The following is a 12558-nucleotide window of genomic DNA, read 5'->3' as shown; positions in this document are numbered from 1 at the left end:
TGCAATTCGGATTGATAACTGGATAGTTTTTAAATATGTTTAATTTTGAAATTAAGAAAAGTGTAGTTCTTATTATTTTTATGTGAAGAACTGAACACATGCTAGATTCGCTTATTGGGACTTAGTTAGTCAATAGTGTGCTGCTGAATCGGTAATTCAGAGGAAAATCCACTCAATTCATTGTCATTCACAATTTCTTCATGAATTTTCACTTTCTTTTGCTGTTTTCACCATCTTTAAGGGAATATTTTTATGAACGGATGAAATTGGAGTCGGTGAAGAGGTGATGGGAAAGCATTGTCTTCTTATCACTGATGGGTAAAATGATAAAAATGAGTGTCCCGAACATGTCAAGTCGGTCTGTTCTTCTTTTTCCAAATTATTATGGTACCAGGTTTCTTTATTGTTCTTACCAGTAGCAACTCTAAAATTTTTATTTTACATAGCTGTCTTCAGACAATATACTTATTTATATATATTGTGCTCTTGTTAGGTTGGGTTTGACCTTCACTGATTTTAAATAAAAGGCTTTATAAAAACCATAAATTTAAGGTGGAATTGAGGGTTCAAACTTAAATTTCATGAATATGAGATCTTAGGGATCTAAGACTACCGCATATCTAAAATCTGCAGTGAAACAAATGCAACAGGGGTGAAGGGAAGGGGGGGGGGGCGCCTAGGCCATGGCCCTACCCCAATCAATGAATTTTTTTTTATTAAAAAAAATAATATTTTTTAATTGTATAATGTATTTTTTGTATTAGAATTCAGTTTGACCTTACTCGGATCCAGAGGTCGAATTGCCGACTCGCTCCTGAAAAAAATTCTGGTTTGCAACAACAATATTATGTTATTATTCGTTAGATTTATTGGACATTTTAAAAAGTGTTTTATAAATCTACCCATTTTTTTAAGATAAATTCATGAGATAATGAAAACTTTTAAAATAATCTCCTTAATAAATAATTTCTTAGTTTGCCATTGTTCTGACCTTACATATATAAATCCAAATACAAGCGCCAAAATGGACCGAACTTGGGGGCCCATGTGATGTGATTGATAACTGTTGAGATCAATCATATTATTTAGATACACTGTTTGATTTGAGCGTCGTTCATTAAGGTGCAAGGGCTAATCCACTCGCGGGTGTATCTAATGGGTGTTTGATAGACTTAAAATTTTGGAGGAAAAGTTCTATACTTCAAGCTCATGTATTAGTAAAACCAAAAGGTGAAATATTTTAGAGGGAAATAAGCCTTTTAATTCATTTCCAGCCGCTGAATATCAGAAAAATGTGATTAATTCATGTGCAATGATAAGAAGCTGTTTGAACGACAGAACCATGAGAAAGTGAAAGCCCTGGTGTACGTGTGACACATTTATAACTCGGCACGCACATGCTGTGTGCAATAATTGGCCGGCAAAACTTCAATCACTATCTTAATAATTCGACAAATTAATTGAAACAAAAAGGGGACTGACTAGTCCTCTTTAGATTCTGATGTATGTCTTTTCTTAGATTCTGATGTAAGTTTTTTCTTAGATGCTTTTATTAAGGGTCTCGTTTTTATTCCTACTTAGTTTTTACCACCTCTCTCTCTATCTCTCTCTCTCTCTCTCTCTCTCTCTCTCTCTCTCTCTCTCTCTCTCTCTATATATATATATATATATATATATATATATATATATATATATATATATATATATATATTGTCTCTATGATGTGCATAGAGACAAAATAAATTAATGTAATCGCTAAAAAAAGTTGGAGGTTAGGATGCGCCAAGGAGTTGTGAATCTTTGGCCGATTGTTTGGTCTACGATTTGGAGCCGAGTGGAAGTAAGATAGCTCCCTTTTGTTGACTGGACTAACACCAAACACCACACACTGTGTAGCCTGCATTAACAAGATTGGACAAATATTCCGTTTTTATTAAAGAAAAAGAAACTCGTGAGCACTGTTTATTCCAGCTTTTGCTGCTTGGAAAATTTTCGAAATAACACTAATTTTTTTTAATAATAAAATATATAACACCTCCAAAGTTTAGTTTTGTATTGAAAATTGTGAGAGATCTTCGAGAGTTTATAAGGGAGACATTAATGAAATGACTGTTCTTATCCTAATATTTTTAAAGGGTAGAACCGAAACTATTAAGGGGCGTGTTGGAATCCGTCGAACTAGGAGCTCAAACCCAGGAATGGGTCAGCTTGTTACATAAGTATGTACCAATATTATAAAAACTTATCTTCATTTTTTGGAAGTCAAAATACGGCACTTAACGTTCTAAAAAAACAATCATTTTGGTATTAATTTTAATTCACTAACATAATTTAAGTATTCTTTGCCGACACTACAATTATTAGTTTATATAGTTAACAGTGACTTGATATTACATTGTGCCAGTATTCGCTTAACGACTAACCTGAGTTAATTACTTAACAATATATATTATACAATCCTGAGTTACTTGATAATTTATGATTACAAGAAAACCGAAAAAACTTAGTAGACTTTCTATGAATGTGGAGAGATTAGTATGCTTTGCACTGGCACCAAATTTTTCTATATTTTCAGTGAATTGTAATATAAATCAAACATTAAAAAATTATAAAGAAATATTTTTTTTGTTTTTTAGTTTTATGGTTGACAAGACTCAAAAACCAATAATTTTTAACTCTACAATAAGTTTTGTCCCCACACAAGATTCCAGAGGCCTTTGGCCTTGGTACAGGAGAGACAGAACCTGTTTATTCTTTTGTTTCTTTCCTTGTTGCCTTTGTCGAGAACCAATGGCAGACGGGTCATGTGGGAGCCATCGGCTGCCAGTTTTTGTTTGGATGCCTGAGGAGTCCTGCTAAAGCTCTATTACTTGGCTTGGCCTGCCCCCCTGCACATGCACCTGCACCTGCTAATGAACTCAAGTCTAAGTTCGCAGTATTTGTTTATACTTTTCCTTCTCTACTAAGACGTCAAAATGTTGATGAGCTATACACAAAATTCAAGATTTCAAACATTTTAGAATTAAAATTTCAAGTAATTTTTTTATCAAAAGGAATGGAGTATTTCATTTCACAGCTCAAATGAAAGCCGAAGCGCCCTATTTCTCTCATTTTTCCTATATGATAGTAGGTTGAATAAAGGGGTGGAGGCATGTGTAGGTTACGTGTGGGCACTTGCTCACACGGGAGCTCAAAAACTGTCTTATTTTCATATTGACATTTATGAGTAATTTTTCTCATTCATACACAGTGCTTGGAATTTTCTGGCTCCACCGATGGTTAAATGTACATAAACTAATTCATGACTCTAAGAACTTTGAGGGGTTGTAGTGCACTGGGGGGCAACCTGCTCCACTTCAAAAGGGTTTGAGGTTCTAACCCCGTGGTCGCTCTGTCACGACCTAGTGTGCTTATCCTCTAAACCATAATGGGTTCTGATGCGCAGCTTTGAGACATTGTGAAACAAAATGGATTAACATGCAAGTGGTTCTTTCAAACCTGCGTTTATTAAGTGTGCATTTGGTGGTGCACTGTCTCCAGCAAGATCGCGAGAAAATCATGAAGTTTAAATGGATGTAGGGCTGCTGGAACATCTGTTTTCAGGTTGTCACAGGCCTGATTGGAATGAAAATAACAATGGGGAGATTTTAATGTTTGAAGCTCAACTAGCTGAGCTATACCTTCAGGGCATTTTTAGGATCAATTTCAATGATAGAGAGCAAAACCATTTTACAAAATTAGGATCCAAGCTTGCTCATAAACAAAAATTGCTTAAAACTGGTAATTAACTGGTTAATTTTGATATCAAAATTCAATTAGACAAAAAAATTTGAAGATATACATACATACATTTTCTGCAAAACAAATTTCCCAGCACCTAATTCAGTCTATCTTTCACCACCAATCTTGATCTTGCATAAGCTTTTAATTCTAACATGAAACTCATCAAAATCTAGTAACATGTCATTAATACAAATTTTTCTATTGGCCTGACTGAGAGCCGAATCTCCTCAAGGTCTAGCGTTATATCGGCGCAGATGACGACATAAAGGAAAAAGCACGGAATTGGCCACTTACCAGCCACTAACCTAAGCCGGTTACACTTCATCCCTCAAGGTAAAATAGAATAAAACAAATCACGTACCAATATAAAACATAGTTACAAATAACATCTCAGAGTTTTAAACAACAATGTTTTTCTCAGGTATAATACGGCAGACTTGAAAAATAAAATAAAAAAGCATAAAAAACAATATTTTTTTTTAAATTAAAAAACTAAAAATAGAGAAAAATAAAACAAGTGAGAAAATAATAACACAAATGTCAAAAGATAAGTAAATTTGTAATAAATAAAAAATAAAAAAATGTTTGGCTTTAAAAAATAAAAAAAGTGAAAAAAAGTGAAAAAACGCAAAAAAAATGAGTTTTTTGTTTTGTTTTTTATGTTCTTTTCAAAAAACGTGTTTTTTAAAAGTTTTAAACAGCATTTCAATTTTTCATGGTTTTTTAAAAAGTAACGCGTTTTTTGTGAAATCATAAAGTAGTACATCTTGTGGCTCTCAACTTAAAGACCAGCTACCATCATGTTGGACAATAAAATGGATCACGTATCATACGTCATTTTCCGAATTTTTATTTTGAGTTTTTTTTTTTTAATTTTTGGACAAAGAACTCGACTGCAGTATCATCCACCAAACCTTATAAAGACAACAATACGACAACATTTAGGTCCAAATGCAGTGACTGTATGATATCGAAGGTGCAAACGAGTGGCTCACCCTACGCCTAAAACTTGTGATTTGGGATACATATTCCTATTTTCAATGCGCCTCAATAATAATCAGATAATAACAACTGCGACCTTCATTTTTTTGTATGTTTAATATAAACATTGTATTCCGAGTGACTACCACTTTATTAAATTTTAAATTTGCTTGTTAATTAATTTTGAAACAGGAAAAATGGGAAATAGCTCAGTGGAGGCCCATCGGTGTATTGGCTAACCATAGCCATAACGTTGGCAGCAGTCGTAGCTAGGTTATGTATCAAAATCTAGATATTATTAAGCACGGAAAATCTGGATCTGATGATCTGTAATCAAATTGCGAGAAAAAAAAGAAACAAATGAATACCAGAAGCCAGAAGATTTTGTTGTATATATATATATATATATATATATTCAATGGTGAATCTGTTTATCTTTGCTAGTGCACTCATGAAGGTCATTTAATCCATCATAATGGATGGTTGAGAGAAAAACAAAGCGAAAACAATCATATAGACATTTTTGACAAGCAGTATTAATTTGTATATTTTTTTTCCTTATTTTTCTTACAACCATCCACCATGATAAATCAAACGACCCTCATAGAGATAAATCAAACGACCCTCATATTTAAGTTGAGTGATCTTAGATAGTTAGAGTCACCATTTACTCTCTCTCTCTCTCTCTCTCTCACTCTCTCTCTCTCTCTCTCTCACTCTCACACACACACACACATATATATATATATATATACAAAACATAAGGCGTGTGAAGGTTCCCTGCTCGAAGACGAAGATGAAGGGCTATCTTGCAGATCCTTTTTCTTATCGTTTTCATTTGATGAAAGTTATCTTGGCCTCACTATTTTCTCTCCCTGTGTATGCGATAGACTTGAAGCCACGTGAGAGGATAAGGAAGCAAACGTATCTATCTGTACATATGGGCAATGGTGGTGTGTTGATATATATGTATATATATAGAGAGAGATAAACTTTTCTTTGGCTGCTACGAGCGAATAGGTACAATAATGCCAGTCGATGCCAACTGCGTGCTTTGTGGGATAGCTTGCTGTGTTTCAAGGTAATGTATGTCCTCATCTTATGACATCGCCGTTCGTATTTGTATTTTCCATCAATGGCCGAAAGCAAGCATCTCACGAGGACATGCGTAGATCAATAGCCGAAGGAAGTGGAAAGCGAAAACAAAACGCCAATTCCTGATGACGCCGCATCTGGTTTGACAAAATTAGACCAGGAAAAAGATGCTTTAATTGAAGAACCATGGCTTTCTTCTATATAAAGGATAATGCAACCTTTTGGGGTAAGTTGATCAACAAAAAGAAAAAAACAAAGATGAATGACAATTAGAGATCCAATCGTGAATCTTGACAAAGGAAGAAAGGGGCGGTTCAAAAGCGCGACGGAGATCATTTGTTTTTTTCTTGGAATTTATTTAGAACCAAACTCTTTTTTGAAATGATGGGAAATGATCTAGCTATGTCACCATGTGGGGTGCGGGTGCCGGAAGGGCACATCTCAAAAAATTTAGGTGTGGCGGTACAATAAGAATATTTTATTATTATTATTTTTAATTTATTATTATATATAACAGAATAAGTATATTATTACAATAAAGTTATTAATGTATATAACATACTTGAATAATTATATTGCATAGAAAAATATCAAAACAACATATATTATATAAGTAATTTAGTAATATGACATTCTAACTGAGCTCAGGTGTGAGTCGGTGCCGCACCTGACTCGATGCGGATTCGGATCAGATATACCTTTAATCATATCCGTTTTTTCATATATTCACATAATCATATTTGAATTCAGATTCAAATACGAATAAAGAAAAGTCATATCTAAATCCAAATCTAAAATCCAATTTTACAATCTGAATCCAATCCAAATCTGAGTCTGATTCTTATATTTGTATCCGAATTTTGACAATTTTCAAATTTTAATACCATTAGATACAAGATATTTTTCTAAAAATGAATCTGATCCAAATACAATCGAATATTTATGTATATCCGAATCCAAATGGGAATTCAATCGGATGCCATTTATTAAATCTGAATCCGATCCAATTTCTTAATCGAATATTATTTTTTTTCATATATGATTTCTTCGGATTGAATCGGTCGGATATCCGATTCAAATAAGATATATATAAGGGGGGGGGGGGGGGAGAGAGAGAAAATAGATTGGCAGACTCTTAAGTCGAGATAAAAGCCTGACTTTTTAATTTTTGGTTAAAAAAATAATTTAAATAAAATATAACCATTTTAATATACTTATAAAAACTATTTTCATATAAAACATGCTCGATTCAAGTTTTCTTATGAAAAATGTGGATTTTTATATTATCAAAATGTTGATGTTATGTGGGCTATTCAACTTTTTTTTTATTATAAAAACACAACTAAGGTCTAACAAATAATCAACCTAATGAATGTTTTGCATCAACATATTCTTATGATCGTATCAATGAGGTTACATTTTAGAAAAAAGAAAAGTTTTAAATATTAAAATTAAAACGTCTGGTTTTTAAGTCTAAGTGTCTGGTATGTATATATAAGGTGTTTCTAAAAAGATTAAAAGAAAAGGAACAAGAGAGATCGACACATGCGTGTGACACCTTTGATTCCGGGGATTCAGTTGGAATCATCCAAGCGGATGCCGCCTGATTTTGATAACGGTACTGGTCTCAGTGAAGTAGCAAGGTGTGAGCTTGTGTGGGCAGTTGCCCACACAGACATACATTATTAGATATAAGGTCCATCATGTAGTTTAGCTCGCCACATGTGGGTGAACCACAGCTACCAGATTTCTATCTCCGCCATTGTTCTGTCTTCTTTCTCCCTTTTTATGCTTCTTCTGAAATATTCTTTCACATCACAGCTTCCGGTGCCCAAGTTGCAGTAGCATGATCAAATTTTCAGGCAACACAAGAAACACTTAGCTTGAGAGCGCCGCAGTCTGGTAAGCTTGGAAGCCCATCTATCAGTGTTGTGCCTTTCGTTGCCTGATTCGAGTCGAGGACTGCATTTAGACTTCAGTCAGCTAGAGTGTCATACATCAATCGTTTGCAATTTAGATGAGTAACACCTATGAAAATCAAACTGATGACCAAAATTTCAGCAGCTCACCAATCCCGTCATGAAGTGAAATTCTGGTTCCATTAGAAGTCGTTTGGTTTGGTAGAAGTGACATTTTGTGGGTCTCATGAATCTATTTTAAAGATTGGGGCATGTTCATGAAACAACAGTTCTAGTGTTATCGATGAATCTGCTTAATCTTTGGTTCAGATTTATGCTACAATATCAATCGAAAAAAAGATATCCGATCCAGGTGATATTTGATTACGATCAAGAAATTATGCTTATTTTTGAGCCAAACAAGGCACAAAGATCGGATATATGATATATCTGATTATCGATTTGATACCAAATCTATTTAGTTGGAGATGCTAAAGAAATCCTACTTCGATTGCTAATCGAATTCAGATTCGATATTCGACTGAGATCGAATTAACATCTTGCCTGGTCTCGTGGAAAATTGGACCCTGTGGTGATGAGACCTAGTTCTGTTCTGAAAATTGGCTCTAAACACCAGATCCTACTCGAATCCGAACAATTTGCATCCTGCCGATATATTAATTTATGCCAAGCAAGTGTTGGCACCTTTGGTGCCTCTTCTCATTTATTTCAGAGAAACACACACACACACGCACGCACGCACGCTCAATGAATATGATAGACATCAAGAGATTTTCTCTTTGTGAAAAAGCATGCACTGGCTGACATACGTAGCTGTTTTAACAAATCTTCTCTAAGTTTTTCTCTCATCAAAAATTTCTGGCTCCGTCTTTATTAGGAGGTTAGCAAAAAGAAGCCCGAAGAACACTCCTCATTCCCCCTATCTGGGGACCGGATATGAGTTTAGGACCGAGGTGGTGTATGGTGCATCCTTAATTGAGTATCGTGATTCTGCCATTTACGATCACATGATATAGCACTTACGGAAATCGAACCGATAACATGCCAACTACGTACGATTTGTCCGACCAGCTATGCTATCATGGTTTTTTTGTATGCGTTGGAGATCGAATGGGTAGATTTTTCTGATTTTGTTGTTGGCATTTGCCTTGCACAGTTTATGTTAGGTCAATCCACATGCACAAAGGGATGTAAAGTGTTCCAAATCCCCTTGGATCCAGCTTTTACCAAATTCAACTTAATCGGATTTTATATATCGATTGCGCACGGATTTGAACCGCTTTCTTCGGGAACTAGATTCGGATGCGACCTGGAATGAGATCCGAAATTGATGTGTAATCACCATATGAGATGCCTGATGGATATCAAACTCAGACATGCATCCGGTTGTGAAACTACGGCAGTGAATCTGAACACGATCAATAATCAGATCCAGATGCTGTTTCCAGATTGCCTTCGTAGTTGGAATGATCCGACCGTTTGGCATCCCTTCAAATCAACGGTGCAAAAATCAGTTTGTGAACCGAATCGGCTGGAAGTCGATTCGGTGAACCAGCCATTTCACCAATTCACGCGAATCGGCTATAAATCGGTCAAAAATATTAAATATTTTTTTTTCTTCAAGTAAATGAAAAAAATGTAGTCGAAAGTTAAAATATTGGCTTGCGAACCGAATCAGAGGGACAGCCACCGATCCGATATTAGTCTTACGTTACGACGGATTTGATTCGGATCAGTCGACTCTAGCCGATTCAGGTCGATTCCCTGTAGCACTGGCTCAAACTTTTGTTGGTTTGATTGGCTTTGGAAAAATTTAGATCATTTTAATAACGTGATTTGATACATAAAAAAAGATCTCATGAGTAAGGAGACACGTCCATTTGTCAATGGTGTTTATCTGACTGAGCAAAGAAGAACCACTGCTTTGCAGAGAGCCGAAGTTGAAGTATCAGAAAGATATACCAATTTATCAAAATTACATTTATTCAAATCTCCTTTATTGAATTAAAACTCCGTTTTTAGATTTAAAACTGAATCTAGCTTCAAGAACGAGAAGATTCTATACAACTCATTGAAGCCCGATTCGCCATAAAAGGAATCAGAGAGATTCCAATAGAAAAATATTGGAAGGGATGCAACTATTCTTGACCATATCATCATCGAGGAGTTGTCGTAATAGACATCTCGCAGAGGTTGGTAGATGGTCAATCTCTATTTTCGAGCTCCCAAGGCATCAGCCTTTGCTCCATAAAAAGGAGTGCCCGATATGTAAGCTGAAGCATAAGGGAGGCATTATTCTAACGTGCCGAAAGGATGAATGACATCATGGGAGATAAGAGAAACGGTAGACTCTCTTGTTGATGATAGGATGATTTACTCGTCCCCATAAATGTTTCATTTAGATTATTCTTTTCCTTTGTCTTACCTATATACCAAGACACATGTTCATGCAAAAATTGGTAGGTACAGCTACTAAGACTGCTGCCATTGATCTTCTCATGTGAAATTCCATGTGATTTCATATTTGCATTGCCGTCAAATCCATTATTTAAGAAAACAATGAATTTCAATATAATATATTTCTTGTTTGTAGCCATCAACTTCCTAAATAACAAAGTCTTTCGGCTCAACTGCAGTTAATCTAGAGTCACAAATGAAAAAAAATCAACTGTAGGATTTCAAATTTCTAAATATGAACTTGAACAAGAATTTGGATCCAATTAGGTCAAACTTAGCAAAGTCTGGGTTGGGACCCGAATCTGGACCCGTTGACAAAGGCACCAAAACATTGGTACCATCAGCGTGATGAGACGGTAACCTCCAAACTCAAGACTGCGACCCGTGATGGACGTACCGAGGCACACGAATAGATCCAAATCCAAAATATACTTTGGATCAGACACACGAGAAAGCAAGGGAGATTTCTCCGAACACTTCAAAAGTCAAGCAGCGGTACGTTTTGGGAAAATATGTTTCGATTTTTCTTTTGGACGCATCTTGACATTTTTGAACATTTGATAAGATATTTTATTTATAAAACTTAAATGCCTTCTTTCAAAAGTTCAAATTGGTGTTTCAATTGAATTAAGGGTTGCTCGATGGAACATGACTTTCGATAACATAAACTAAAGTTGGATATATTAATTAATACATCATTGGAGTGCCACCCGCTACACTATATATATATATATATTATGTATATAAGTATTTTCATCATATAATATGTATTGATACTTTTTTCTTTTTTTTTTATTCAATCATCCATGTGCTTCATATACTAGAGCCATAATATATATATATATATATATATATAGCCATAATATATATATATATATATATATCTATATATCTATATATATATATGATGTCAACTTACCAACTTAATTAGACACGCAACTTAATATTGTTAAAAAACGCGATGCTGAACTAAAATTAGCCATACACATGTCAAATCAACTGTAAAGTAGCAGAGAAAGTTGTTTCTTTTACCCATTGAATAAAGCTGTAGAAAGTTCAGAGTGCGTTCTTCTTAGACATTGAACATGTTCTTGGATTCAAAATTGACATTAAAGACAACTGGATATGACTAATTGGTTATCCAGACATTCTGACCCGTTTGAAAAAATGAATTAGTAGATTATACAAATAGTTAGCTATTATATACGGTGAAATATAATCACACTATCAAGTTAAGAGCATGTTCTTAATGTATATATCACAACACATGTTCTAAAGACATATGTTGCAAGAGCACTACGTTCTTGTTTTATGAAATACGCTTCCTTTATAAAAACACAAGTTTAAAAGATAGCTACAGAAAACAGGTTTTAGTAAAAAACATAGTTAAAATGTTAAAAGCTGGTCAACCGAATAAAACACTAAAAAATGCGTCTTTAAAAAAATTGTAAAAAAAGGCTTTTTATTCTCATTTTTCTTTTTTTCATTGTTCATGTCTTTTTTTCACATTTATTCGTGTTTTTTTATGTTTTTTTGTTGCCAAATTTTTATTTTCACATTTTTTACATTTTATTTTTGAGATTTTGGCTGCCTTCCTTTTTCTCGCAGAAAGATTAATTTTGCCAAAAAAAATTTCTTTTTTTTTTGCCAAAAAGTTTTATACATCCCAAAATGATATTTGTTGCTATGGTTTAAAGATATATTTCTGGTTTCATTTTTCATAGAAAATTCAATTTATACGTATGCAATATGCTTTTGTTTCTCCATGAAGAATTGTGCAGTTGTACAATTTATTGTTAGGTAAAAACATGACAATATTAAAATAAAGTAATGTCAATGCGTGGATTAAGTGGGATGATCTAAGCAAGCAGCAACTTGTGAGAACGTCAACTTGAACTTTTCAATGGCTGTACAATCTGGCAAGTAATTATCAAACCCAATAATTTTCAAGTACTTATAATTACTGCCAGCATAAAGGTTTTTTCAATTCACTCATTTTTTTTTTCAATTCACTCATTTTTTTGGTTAAGGGGCATGTAAGTGCAAATTTCAAATTTGAAGGGGCACTCATATATAAATAATTAAAAATTAATGAGCTTTTTATATATAAACAATGTAAATTTAATGATCTGGTGTGGGCAATTGCCCACTCCAACCACAACATGACTTAAAACTGCACAAACTGCCTTTCTTTTGTTATACCGCATTTTTGCTGAGGGCCCGTTTTATTAATGTCCCAAGAATTTGCCTTTATAAATTGGATAGTTTCATAAAATACTATAATCCATTATTTTATAAATCCTTTTCGTTTTTGGTATAAATT

Source organism: Nymphaea colorata, chromosome 2 (assembly GCF_008831285.2).
Source record: "Nymphaea colorata isolate Beijing-Zhang1983 chromosome 2, ASM883128v2, whole genome shotgun sequence".
NCBI classification, from domain to species: domain Eukaryota; kingdom Viridiplantae; phylum Streptophyta; class Magnoliopsida; order Nymphaeales; family Nymphaeaceae; genus Nymphaea; species Nymphaea colorata.
Note: the sequence above shows the minus strand (reverse complement) of the source record.